Genomic DNA, 14,744 nt, shown 5'->3' with positions numbered 1-14,744 from the left:
CGGACATTCACATTGACGATCGAACACAGAAACTGTATCGGGATTGAATACATAAGGCACATTGCCCACTTCTGTGAAGAGGGAATAACGCTTCAGTCTGTGACTGAACGTTTCCTGCTAGACCAGTATTAGATACCGATACACCACTGCAGGTTTCATCGTCAGTGTGAAGGTCCAAACGTTAGACTAAACACAGAAATTGCATGGGGATTGAATACAAGAGACAGAATGCGACTTCTGTATAGGAGGAGTAACGCTTTAAAGAGTCCGTGATTTGAACCTTTCCACGTAGTCAAGTAGGAGATTGCGATGCACCACTGCAGTTTTACTGTAACCCTTCGACTTTCACATTGACGAAGAAAAACGGAAAATCTATCGGGGGTTGAAAAAAAAAGGCACAATGCCGACTTCTGCCCAGGGGGAGTAACTCCTCAAACATTCTGTGCTATGAAGCTTCCTGCGAGACCAGTATTAGAATCCGATGGAACACGGTAGATTTACTATAACTTTTGGACCTTCATATTGATGATAAAATAGAGAAATTGTATCGGGTTTGAATACAAAAGGCAGACTGCCGACTTCTGTCCAGAGGGAGTAACGCCTCAAAGAGTCGGTGCTATGAACATTTCCTGGGATGCCGATGTTCGATTCCGATGCACCACTACAGGTTTCCTGACACCCTTGGATCTTCACATTGAAGATGAAACTCAGAAATTGCATCGTGATAGAATAAAAAAGGCACAATGTCGACTTCTGCCCAGGGGGAGTAACGCCTCAACGAGTCGGTGTTTAGAACCATTCTTGGGAGGCCAGTGTTCGATTCCGATGCACCAGTAGAGGTTTACTGCAACCATTGGATCTTCACATTGATGATGAAACACACAAATTGCAACGGGATTGAATACAAAAGGCACAATGCCGACTTCTGTCAAGGTGGAGTAACGCCTCAAAGAGTCGGTGATATGAAAATTTCCTGGGATGCCAGTGTTCGATTCCGATGCTCCACTACAGGTTTTCCGCATCCCTTGGACCTTCACATTGACGATCAAACTCAGAAATCGCATCGGGTTTGAATACAAAAGGCACAATGCCGATTTCTGTCCAGGAGGAGTAACGCCCCAAAGAGTCGGTGCTATGAAAATTTCCTGGGATACCTGTGTTCGACTCCGATGCTCCGCTACAGGTTGTCTGCAACCCTTGGACGTTCACATTGACGATGAAGCACATAAATTGCATCGGGATTGTATTTAAAAGGCACAATGCCGACTTCTGTCCAGGAGGAGTAACGCCTCAAAGAGTCGGTGCTGTGAAAATTTCCTAGGATGCCTGTGTTTGATTACGATGCACCACTAAAGGTTTCCTGCAGTCCTTGGATCTTCACATTGACGATGAAGTACAGAGCTTGCATTGGGATGGAATAAAAAAACTCACAATGCCGACCTCTGTGCAGGAGGAGTTTCGCCTGAAATAGCCGGTGCTTAGAACCATTCCTGCGAGGCCAGTGTTTGATTCCGATACACCAATAGAGGGTTTCTGCAGCCATTGGACCTTCACATTGGCGATGAAATACATAAATTGCATCGAGATCGAATACAAAAGGCACAATGCCGACTTCTGTCCAGGTGGAGTAACGCCTCAAAGATTCGGTGATATGAAAATTTCCTGGGATGCCTGTGTTCGATTTCGATGCACTACTACAGGTTTTCTGCTACCCTTGGACCTTAACATTGGCGATGAAACTCAGAAATTGTCCCCACTGCGGGTTTGGGTGTTAGAATAGGCCCGCCGTATTCCTGCCTGTCGTAAGTAGCGACTAAAAGGAGTCTCAACTGTTTCGGCTATTAATGTGATGGGCTCCATTGGGGTTCGACCTCCATTTTTCCAAATTCTACAGATGTACGAGCCTTTTGGGGAAGGACAGCTTACGTGGTGCACCATGAGTCCTCTGTGCCCTAAGACCTTGGCACTCTTTATCGTCTTGGCGTCGTAACTGCACCTTCCATCCCTCTTTTTGGGAATACACACGTGATGGTTTGTGTCAGTTACACTATTAGCGCGTCACAATCTGCACCCACTATACTTCTGGACTTCCCATGGCACCCAAAATCCAGCATGGCAGCCAGCCCATTGTGGTGGGGTCGTCATGTACCCTCTAGGTTGTAGCCCCCTGACAACAGAGGGATCGTACTGCCGATGCCTGAGCTGACACCTCCCCACGTAAGCCAAGGAGTAGATGCTCGTCTCTCTGGGGCATCAGGACTCCCGGCAATGGCCATCCTGCCAGGTGGCCTTTGCTGTGGCTGGGTGGCGCCTGTGGGGAGAGCCTCTGGTCGGTGTGGGTGGCATCGGGGCGGATGCCCCGCAATGAAGATGGTGAAGTCTCTAATCGCGGTAAGACACAATTTAATGCTGTGACATATAACCCCAAATCGATCCCTTCCCTAGCCACGCCATGGGAGGAACGTAGGGCTGCGGACAGACAGGAGCCATATTCACCGTGATACCTTGTGTGCAGCAGAAGCGATGGGGATTTGTTTTTGGGGACTAAACCTCTCTTCCTTGTTCACCATCTTGAAGATAGGTTTGGGGAAGTGGCATCTCTTTCCAAAATGAGGAGTGGTGCTATTTTGATACTAGCAGTTTCATCTGCACAGTCACGGGCGTTACTCGCCTGTGAGAAGCTCGGTGACATCCCCATTCACATCACTCCCCATAAGTCCTTAGATTTGGTCCAGGGGATTATCTTTCATAAAGATCTTCTGCTACAGTCTGATGACGAGCTACGGGAGAACCTGGCACGACATAGTGTGCATTTTGTCCGTCGTGTTGTGGGGCGGCGAGTTTAGGGAGATTGTAAAATATTGTTGCTGTATAAAAGTTTGAATGTTGAATCAGTTTCTGGCTTTTAGAATGTTATTAATGCTGTCTTTCGCCGTTCTCAACACTGGCTCTCTAATTACTTTTAGCATCCAGAAAGTGATTTAACAAAACGTGAAGCCTGTAATTAGAATTCCTAGTGCCCACTTCATCTGAGAATACAATTATAGCTGCAGCTTATAGCTCTGAGGAATTAGGAGATTGTCTGGGATTTATAATCAAAAACGATATTCCAAAATAGTTGAGTATATTCTGAAAGTCATTAATAAAAAAAACACAAGTATCCCTACAACCTAACTAACAGAGCAGTTCAGAGTATAATGCGCTGATGCAACTATAAATGTCCGAATTAAATGTTAAAAAGAATGCTCGCCACAATTTGATGAGAGTATTTCATCAAACGCCACGCTAAATAATTGGTAGAATGTCTGTCCCGCGACGGCACGTGAAAATACGACAACACGCAAACTGAAGCTAGATAATGAAAATCATCCCAGAATTAACACTTCACTTGAAACGCTTTCCTGGTTACGCGCATCTCGAGTAACTGAATACGGCACCCGAGGCTGTTTGTCGCAGTGATACCGATGCGACGCGACTCCCGACACAGATGGCGTGTTATTCAGCGTCTGGAGAGAACTGGGGCCTTGCTTCCTCACGCAACGTTCTTATTTATAAAGCCGCGGTGCGGACGGTTAAGGGAACGCCTGATCAAATCGGCTCTCCCGACTAGCCGCTGGACTAGTAACGCACCACTTCAAGTTACATAATAAATTATAGCTTCTTTTGCTGATGGCCGATGAAGCTCTTAATTTAAATGTGCCTTCAGCACGCAGGTAAGTATTGATAATAAAATTTTGACGTGGCTAAGTTAAGTATTTTGGGCGAGAGAATTAATTTAATTGCCCTGCACGCAGTAGATGAGCTCTGAACTAGCCCTTTTGAGATCCGCTATCGCTATAATTTTATAGGTATTCAAAAGAAACTTTTCACATCTTCATAGTCATAGCGGACCTCCAACCTATTTAAATCTAAACATCCTAGCCTTATTTATTAGCCTACTTAATCTATCTTGCTTCCTTCAGTTTTGAGACGAAAACCACAAAATCATGAATTTCCACTAAAATCTTAATTTGTGAAATCCAAAGTACTGTTTTTATTAAATCATTATGAAAGATGAATCTAAATATAAATTTTGAAGTCTCTAGCTCTTTTCTGTTGCGCCAATGATTTTTTTAGAAAAACGTCCAAATTTCGAAAATGGCTGAAGTTATCGAACTGATATTTAACACATATTAATTTAGTATTACTTCTGACATGCCAGAAAAGTTTTAGGTTATTTGCTTGATTTTTAAAGTATTGCGCAACATTTATGACGTCAGAGCTTGTTACAGCAGACTGGCTGGCACACAATGGAAAGACTGATGTGAATTTACTACAGCGTGAGTAGGCTGCTTCCCTACAGTGTCTTCAGGGGGCCGAAAGATAATAGGGTCGCAACCGGTGCCTTCATCCTGGCCTTTGAGTGTGACTGCTTGCCTGAGAAGGTCAAGGTCATGATCTACCGGTGCGATGTCAAGCCCTATGTCCCGCCCCTATGTGATGCTTCCAGTGCTGGAAATTCGGAATTATGTCCTCCAGACGCACTGCCAGCCCTATGTGTCTTGATTGTGGACGACCTTCACATCCTAATGCTCCATGTGCTCCGCCTCCCACCTGCGTTAACTGTGGGGAGCATCATTCTCCCTGTTCGCCATACTGTGCAATCTACAAAAGAGAGCGGAAGATACAAGAAATTAAGACATTGGACTGTTTAACCTACGAAGAGGCAAGGAAGAAGCTAGAACGGCTCAACCCCACATCTATGTCGAGGAGTTATGCTGCTGCAACTCTGCCGCCACCAGTTCATGCAAAGACTCCCTTCTCAGTTGGCCCACAGAACGGTCCAGTTACAGCTGCCCCACTGCTGGTAGCGGCCACACTCTTTTCCGGGTGTTTTGGGAGCAGCGGACCCCGACAAGCTGGGTACATCCATCCCCACCTGTCAGCCGGAGAGGCAACAGCCTCCTCTGGCTCCTCAGCCAGAGAAGCAGCAGTCTCCTCCGGCCGCTCGGCCGGAGAGGCAACAGCCTCCTCTGGCTCCTCAGCTGGAGAAGCAACAGCTTCCTCCGGCTGCTCAGCTGGAGATGCAACAGCCTCCACCGGCCTCACTTGTTCGGAAGGGATCCCTTGGGGGAGTCCCTTTCAAGGACTTCCCCAGTGTCTCACAAGACACTAGCCAGTGGCTGAAGAAGCCACCAGCTGCTGGTCGAAGGGCTTCACGCTCTTCCTCTGTACCTGATAATGCGTCAGAAAAGCCCTCCCAGCATGGCAACCCTCCTGCCAAAGAATAGAGAGAGAAGAGGAAGCTCTCCAAGAAGCATAAGGACCCAGTGGATCCCGTGCCACCGCTTCCTGTCAGCTCAGCCTCTGAGGATGGGGTCGAGCTCTTTGCGTCCCCTGATGACCTGGATCTCGCCGTCTCCTCAGAAACGATGGATGTAAGGACGTCCGTCACACAGTCACAGGCAGCATGTGACCCTGCAAAGTAATTTGCCTCTTCAGTGCCTGCATGCCCCTACAGGACACACTTTGTACAATCCTCCAGTGGAATTGTGGCGGTTATTTTAGCCATCTACCTCAGCTACGCCAGCTTCTAAGCATGACACCTGCTTTACGCATTGCCCTCCAGGAAACCTGGTTCCCGGCAATGTGGACGGACCCCTGTCCTTCGTGGATACAGGGGTTACTACTGCAACCGTAGCACTTCCATTAGTGTGCCAGGTAGAGCTTGCGTGTATGTCCTTACCTCTGTATGTAGTGCTACTGTGCCCCTGCAAACATCATTGGAAGCTGTGGCTGTCCGCGTAAGGACTACCCGGGACATAACCAACTGTAGTGTCTATCTCCCTCCAGGTGGTACAGTCTCCCTGACCAACTTGGCTGCACTTGTCACCCAACTTCCCACGGCTTTTCTTCTCCTGGGGGATTTTAACGCCCACAATCCCCGGTGGGGTGGAACGAAGATTACTGGCCGAGGCAGAGATGTCGAGAATCTCATCTCCCAACTCGACCTCTGCCTCTTAAACACTGGGGCCGCCTCACATTTCAGTGTGGCGCATGGCACGTTCTCGGCCATAGATCTGTCGTTGTCCAGCCCAGGGCTTGTACCATCGGTCCACTGGAGAGTCCATGAGGACTTGTGTGATAGTGACCATTTTCCCATCTTCCTTTCACTACCCCAGCGTCTTTCCCATGAACGCTTGACTAGATGGGCATTTAGCAAGGCAAACTGGGAAACGTTCTCCTCTGCTGCCACTGTTGAATCTCTCCCCCACGGTACCATCGATGTGGCTGTTTAAACACTGACTGCAGCGATTGTTTCCGCTGCGGAACGTACATTCCTTGTGCGTTAGGGTGCCCCCGGTGAAGGTCAGTGCCTTGCTGGTCTCCGGAGGTAGCTGAAGCAATTAAAGAATGTCGGCGGGCTCTTCAGCGACATAAGTGGCACCCGTCTTTGGAGAACCTCATTTTATTCAAACATCTCGGTGCTCAGGTCCTGAGGCTCATCAAACGGCAGAAACAGGAGTTCTGGGAGAGGTACATTTCCACCATGGGTTCCCTTACTTCACCCTCCCAGGTGTGGATGAAGATTCGGCGCATCTTTGGATTGCAGCACTCTACAGGTGTCCCAGGGCTTACCATCAACGGGGCGCTATCCACCGACGCAATCGCCGAGCATTTCGCACAGCACTACGTTCGGGCCTCTGCGTCGGGGAATTACCCGCCCGCGTTTCGCGCGCTAAAACGCCGGGAGGAAGGGAAACGGCTTTCTTTTGCTTCTCGCCACCCTGAGGCGTATATCGCCCCATTTAGTTCGTGGGAACTCCAAAGCGCCCTGGCAGAGTGCCCCGATACAGCCTCTGGGCCAGATGGCGTCCACAATCAGATGCTCAAACACCTGTCCCCTGACTGTCAGCGATGTGTTCTTGCCATCTTCAACCGCATATGGGGCGATGGTGTCTTTTCGTCGCAGTGGCGAGAAAATGCCATCATTCCGGTGCTGAAGCCTGGTAAGGACACGCTTAATGTGGATAGCTATCGGCCCATCAGCTTGACAAATACTCTGTGCAAGCTACTGGAGAGTATGGTGAGTCGACGGCTGTGTTGGCTGCTCGAGTCTCGGGGTCTTCTGGTTCCGTGCCAGAGCGGCTTCCGCCAGGGCCGTTCCACCGCCGATACTTTGGTCTTCCTTGAGTCTGCAATCCGCACTGCTTTTTCCAGGTGCCTACACCTCGTCTCCATCTTTTTCGACCACTCCAGAGCATATAACACGACGTGGCGGCACCATATTCTCGCCACGTTGCACGGGTGGGGTCTCTGGGTCTCTCTCCCCATTTTTATTCAGAAATTTTTATCTGTTCGGACATTTCGCGTTTTAATTGGCACATCCCATAGTTCACTTAATATCCAGGAGAACGGCGTTCCACAGGGCTCTGTATTGAGCGTGCCCCTTTTCCTTGTGGCCATTAATGGCCGTGCAGCAGCAGTAGGGTCGTCTGTCTCACCCACGTTATATGCTGACGATTTCTGCATCTTTTTCAGCTCCTCCACCATTAGTGTTGCAGAACTTAGGTTGCAGGGAGCCATACGCAAGGCGCAGGCGAGGGCCCTAGACCATTGTTTTCAATTTTCTCCTGTAAAGACTTGTGTTATGCACTTTTGTCGGCGTCGAACTGCCCATCCCCACCCTGAGCTATCTTCAGGATGCCATGCTTAGGGTTGACACTTACCGTTTTCTGGAATTGTTCAATGCCCAGCTTATTTGGCTTCCACATATTCGTCAGCTCAAGCGTCAGTGCTGGCAGCATCTGAATGCCCTCCGCTGCCTGAGCAATACAACTTGGGGTGCAGATCGTAATTCGCTGCTGCAGCTCTACAAAGCCCTCATGCTGTCCCGACTAGATTATGGGAGTGAGGCGTATGACCCTCAGCTTTGCAACTGCCGGACCCCGTTCACCACTGTGGGGTTCGACAGGCGACAGGGGCATTCCGCACCAGCCCTGTTAATAGCCTCCTTGCTGAGGCTGGGGTTCCTCCGCTTCGTATTCGGCGTCAACAGCTGTCAGCCAATTATGCTGCCCACGTCCGTTGTTCGCCCCGTCACCCTAACTACCTTCTCCTTTTTGCTAATGTGGCTGTCCATATCCCACACCGGCGGCCGCGATCAGGCCATACAATTGGGATCCATGTTAGGTCACTCCTTCGTGACCTCGAGTCTTTGCCTCTTCCATCTGCATTTCAGGTCCCCCCACATACACCACCTTGGTGTATTTGTCGGCCGCAGCTTCGGCTGGATCTCTCACGATGGCAAAAGGATTCAGTTCCTCCTGCAGTCTTGCGTCGCCAATTTCTTGCTCTCCTCGACGCATCCCGCGACTCGGAGGCTATCTATACAGATGGCTCGATGGTTGATGGCCGTGTGGGGTACGCTTATGGTCATGCGGACTATGTAGACCAGCGCTCCTTGCCGGAAGGCTGCAGTGTTTACACCGCAGAGCTAACAGCCATTTTTCGTGCCCTTCAACGTATTCGTACCAGCACTGGAGAGTCATTTGTTATTTGCAGTGACTCTCTCAGTAGTCTGTAGGCTCTTGACCAGTGCTTCCCACGCCATCCCATTGTTTTTGCCATCCAGGAGTCCGTTCATGCTTTTGAACAGCGTGGACTTCAGTGGTGTTCATTTGGACCCCGGGACACGTTGGGATAGCGGGAAACGAACTCGCCGACAAGTTCGCCAAAGAAGCTACCTGAAACCTGACGTTGGAGATCGGCCTCCCGGCAACTGATCTCCGATCGGTGTTGCGCCGTAGGGTATTTGGGATGTGGGGCGACGAAAGGTGCACTCTGTCTGCACCCAACAAGCTGCGGCGAGTAAAGGAGACCACGACTGTGTGGGGTTCCTCCATGCAGGCCTCTCGCAGAGATTCTGTTATTCTCTATAGGCTCCGCATTGGTCACTCTTGGCTGACGCATGGTCATCTGTTGCGTCGAGAGGACCCACCTCATTGTCGCTGTGGTGCAACCATGACGGTGGCCCATATGTTGTTGGAATGTCCTATTTTAACCGCTCTAAGACGAGCTTTTAATCTCCAGGGTGATTTATGATCTCTTTTAGGTGACAATGTCTCTATGGCAGATCGGGTTTTAGGTTTTATTCGCGCAAGCGGCTTTTATAGGTCCATTTAATTTTATTACATCACCCTCTTTTCATATGTATCTTTTAATTGTGTTTGTGTTGTAATTCGAGTCCACACTAATCTTTTAGGCTGGAGGTTTTAACGTGATGCAGAGTGGATGGCTCATCCTTTTATTTTCGTGATCAGCCAGCCACGATCCTCTGCTGTACAGTTTTTATTCTTACTGCTTTTCTTCTCCATGTTGTTTTTGTTGCTGTGCTCTGTTTTCCATGTTGCTTTATTATTGACCTTAGTGATTTTCTTCCCCTGGAATTTTTCTCTTGTGCTTCGAATGACTACTGGATGGTTTCACTGTGCTATGTGTCTTTATAAAACAAGGGACCGATGACCTATGCAGTTTGGTCCCTTTAATCTTCAAACCAACCAACCAACCAACTCAGAAACTGCAAAAGGATTGAATACAAAATGCACAATGCCGACTTCTGCCCAAAGAGAGTAACGCCTCAACGAGTCGGAGTTAAGAACCATTCGCGGGAGGCCAGTGTTCGATTCCAATGCACCACTAGAGGTTTCCTGTAACCCTTTGACGTTCACATTGACGATGAAACACAGAAATGGCATCGGGATATAGAACAGTAGGCACAATGCCGACTTCGGTCCATGGGGAGTAACGGCTCGAAGAGTCGGTACTATGATGTTTTCCTGGGATGCCTGTGTTCGATTACGATGCACCACTACAGGTTTTCTGCAACACTTGGACCTTCACATTGACGATGAAACAGAAATTACATCGGGGTTGAATACAAAAGGCACTATGCCGACTTCTGTCCAGGTGGAGTAACGCATCAGAGAGTCGGGGCTATGAAAATTTCCTGGGAAGCCAGTGTTCGATACCGAGCACCAATACAGTTTTTCTGCACCCTTTGACTTTCACATTGGCGATGAAACACAGAAATTGCATCGGGATTGAATACAAAAGGCACAATGCCGACTTCTGTCCTGGGGGAGTAACGCCTCAAAGAGTCGGTGATATGAAAATTTCCTGGGAGGCCAGTGTTCGATTCCGATGCACCACTACAGGTTTCTGCTACCCTTGGACCTTCACACTGACGATGAATCACAGAAATTGCATCGTGATGGAATAGAAAATGCACAATGCCGACTTATGTCCAGGTGGAGAAGTGCCTCAAGGGATTGGGGCTATGAAAACATCCTGGGGTGGCAGTGTTCGATTCCGATGCACCACTACAAATGTTATGCAACCCTTGGACCTTCACATTGACGATTAAGCACAGAAATTGCATCTGGATTGAATAAAAATGGCACAATACCGACATCTTTCGAGGGGGGAGTAACGCCTCAAAGATTCGGAGCTATGAAAATTTACTGGGGTGCCAGTGTCCGATTCCGATGCACCACTACAGGATGACTCCAACCCTTGGACCTTCACATTGACGATGAAACACAGAAATTGCTTCGGGATTGAATTCAAAGGGCACAATGCCGACTTCTGTGCAGGGGGGAGTAACGCCTCAAAGAGTCGGTGATTTGAGAATATCCTGGGATGCCAGTGTTCGATTCATATGCAGCACTACAAGTTTTGGGCAAACCTTGAACCTTCACATTGACGATGAAACACAGAAATTGCATCGGGATTGAATAGAAAAGGCACGATGCCGACTTCTGTCCAGGGGGAGTAACGCCTCCGAGTCGGTGCTACGAAAATTTCCTGGGATGCCAGTGCTCGATTCAGATGAAGCACTACAGGTTTTCTTTAGCCTTTGGACCTTCATATTGACGATGACACACCGAAATTGCATCGGGATTGAATAAAAAAGGCATAATGACGACCTCTGTCCATTGGGAGTATCGCCTCAACGAGTCGGTTCTTAGAAGGTTTCCTCGGAGGCTAGTGTCCGATTCCGATGCACCACTACAGGTTTTCTGCAACCCTTGGACCTCCAGATTGACGATGAAACACAGAAATTGCATCGGGATTGAACACAAAAGGCACGATGCTGACTTCTGTCCAGGGGGAGTAACTCCTCTAGGAGTCAGTGCTTAGAACCTTTCCTGGGAGGCGAGTGATCGATTCCGATGCACCACCATACGTTTTCTAAGTCCCTTGGATCTTCACATTGACAATGAAACACAGAAGTGGCATCGGGATTGAATACAAACAGCACAATGCCGACTTCTGTCCAGGGGGTGTAACGCCTCAAAGACTTGGTGCTATGAAAATTTCCAACGATGCCAGTGTTCGATTCCGATGCACCAATACATGTTTTCTGCAACCCTTGGACCTTCCTCAAAGAGGCGGTGCTATGAAAATTTCCTGTGATGCCAGTGTTCGATTCTGATACAGTGCTACAGGTTTTCTGCAACCCGTAGGTCTTCCCATTGACGATGATATACAGATATTGCATCGGAATTTAATACAAAAGGCAAAATGGCGACTTCTGTCCAGGGGGAGTAACGCCTCAAAAAGTCGGTGCTATGAATATTTCCTGGGAATATTATTTTTATTTTTATTTATTGACAAATTATAGACCTGTTACCTGATGTTTAAAACGGGTCGTACATCTTACAAATTTCGTTTTTTATCTTTTTACAGTTTTCTTTCCTTTTGTTTTATCCACAACATTTACAAATAATGATTCAAAATAACAATAATTAGAGGTTGGAATATAAATAAAATCGTGTTGTTTTTAAGAAGAATATAGAAAGAAGATAGGATAGATGAGAGATTTATTAGTACCATCACCGAGTGTGAGTGACGGTGAATACCTCGGAATGGTTTCATCGAGCCGTTGACCGCCAGTCACACACACACACACACACACACACACACACACATTCACACACACACACACAAGTGGTTATTAGTAGAGAAATAATGTTTCTTATCCTATTTGTTACTAATCCTATGTATTAACTACATTAGGTGCGCATCCATGTACAGCATTTGGTGTTTTCTTGGCTAGATTGCCAGCAATTTGCTTATTTACTGTCATATCTGAGCTTCCTCCTCCTGTTCCTCCTCATTGTCACTATTTTCGCTGTCACTGTGGGTATCGCTGTCTATCCTCTGGAGATTTCTGTTACGCTGCTCATAGGCATGTCTGTGATGTCGTGTCCGCATATACTCTTCATGTGTTGTTTTTCAAATACTGTTTGGCAGTGCGTTTAATTGTGCCCATTGTTCTTCGTCTCTTATTGCTGTGTATATATCTATGTTTGTATCTGTGTAATCTAAGTGTAGTGTATGTCTATTGTTCGCGTATTGCCCGCAGAAGAAGGTAGTGTGTTCTGGGGAACCTTCTTCCCCGCATGTGCATGTAGGTGTCTGCCTCAGAATCACGCGGTTTAAGTGCGTGGGATGAGGTCCGTGACCGGTTAAGAAATGTACCATACTGTGGCTGGGATCGATATGTCTCTTTCTCAACCGCTCCCTTATGTCAGGGAGGACGTCGTGCAGTCTACGTCCCTTATCACTTACACCCCACTCACCTTGCCATGTATAGCCTAAGTAGGACACTTCTCTGCCCTCGTCTGACGGATGCTTTGTTGGTGACCACGTTCAGTCTATGTGCGCACGTGCTAGCTGCAAAGCTCAGTACTGATTCGAAGAGCGCACAGTGGTATCTACGTATGACTGGTAGAGGTAGTCTGTACTGTTTTGAATTTAGCCTCACCAGTTTGTGGAGTATTTTTTCTGCTTCGGGGAAATTAAATTTTTCATCTATGTGTACCCCAAGATAGCGCGTAATGCGTGCTCGTTTGATGTTTGTGTCCCCAATTTTAACCGAAGGATTCCTTTGGAGTGATCCTTTCAGTAAAGTGTACGTTGTTTTGTTTTCGGCTATCCTGAGTTTGTTGTTGTGACACCACTGAGTAATTGTTTGTAGTAATCCATTGGCTTTCTCTTCTAACTGGGCTCTGTTGTTTGCAGTGACTACAACTAATAGGTCATCTGCGTAGGCGACAATACCGTCTGACCTGTCATCCCCTTCCAGAAGTTGTAGGAGCGGTTCGTTTGTTATGTCCCAGAAGATGGGGCCGCAGATCGACCCTTGAGGACAGCCTTTGGTAATTCTTTTAATTACTTTCCGGCTATCCATCTGCCATTCGACTACTCGGTCTTTACAGTAGTCAAAAAACTGTTGTACAGTGATTGCGGTACCTCCAGATGTCTTAGCCTCTGAAACAGTGCTGGCCACCAAAGATTATCAAATGCTCCGGCAATGTCAAGCTTTATTGCCAGGGTGTATTTCTGTTTTGTGGTGTTAACTATGTGCAGGGCCTGGTCGATGGCATCATCTATTGATCTGCCAGATCTGAAGCCGAACATGTGTTGGCTCATACCCCTGAGAGCTCTGTGTGTTTGCAGGTGCTTACACAGTAGCTTCTCCTGAATCTTTGCTAGGGTGTTTATTAGGCATATTGGCCTGTAAGTCTTCGGATCTGTAGGATCCCTGTCCGCTGATTTCTTAATAATGACTCCTTTGGAGGTTTTCCATACTGTGGGTACCCTGCCCAGCCGTGAGGCATCGTTCAGTAACGTTGTTAGGAACGGGGTGATCTGCGGTGCTAGTTTTTTCAGTGTTTCCGAGTGGATACCATCTGGTCCAGGTGCTTTTTTTGTTTTTGAGCTCTGAGATTGCTAGCGCAACCTCTTCTTGCGCAAAAGGACAGGTAACAGTTGCAGTGTTGTATGGTGTGTGTAGGTTTTCTCTTAGTGTTGCATAATATTGTGTGTCTGTATCGATAACGTCGTCAGGGAGCAGTTTGTACAGCTGAAACTCCGCTGTATTCCTCCATCCCCTCGTCATCGTGCCGTCATCCTGCCTTAGCGTTCCCAGAACTAGTGGGGTTTTTATCTTCTCTGTCAGTATTTTTTATGGTCCCCCCCATATATTTTCCTCTGTTTGTGTTGTTACAAATAGCTCCCATTGTTGTCTACGCGTGTTGTATAGGGTCTGTCTGTATAAGTCTTGTGCATGCCTATATGCTTCAAGTCTTATTCGTCGGTCCCTATCTGCTATCCCCTTTGATATAATTTTCGTTTGCGTCCTGCGTCTTGTTTGAGTCTCGTAAGTTCGTTGGTCCATGGTACTTGTGAGCAATTTGCGTTCTTTGCTGTCGGTATTGATGTGTTTTGTGCATGTTGTATCACCTGTGTTAACTTGTGTGCTCTATAATCGATAGTTCCATTGATGTTTTCTAGATCGTGTCGTTGGATAATTTCCGTTAATTTGTTCCAGTCTGCTTTGTGCAACAGCAAGTGTCTGGTGTGTGATTTGGTCATTGTGTTCTGAGTGTGAGTTAGTGTGTATGTTATGACATTATGATCACTACTGGTTATGTTGTCGTGTACAGTCCAGTCTGTTTCGTATGCCATTGCTGCATTATTTGCTAGCGTGAAGTCGATATTACTGCGCGTACCATCGAACCCTGCATATGCTGGTATAGGTCCTTCCGCATTCATTACATGTAATTGTGTTTCTTGTATTAGATCGGTGATAATGCGTTCTCTGTCATCTGTTCTGTCTGAGTTCCAGAGGGTCGATCTGGAATTAATGTCAGCACTTATCACTAATTTTTTGCCTCTGGCATACATTACTAGGT

This window comes from Schistocerca nitens, chromosome 2 (assembly GCF_023898315.1).
Source record: "Schistocerca nitens isolate TAMUIC-IGC-003100 chromosome 2, iqSchNite1.1, whole genome shotgun sequence".
Lineage (NCBI taxonomy): Eukaryota > Metazoa > Arthropoda > Insecta > Orthoptera > Acrididae > Schistocerca > Schistocerca nitens.
This window is presented reverse-complemented; position numbering follows the sequence as displayed.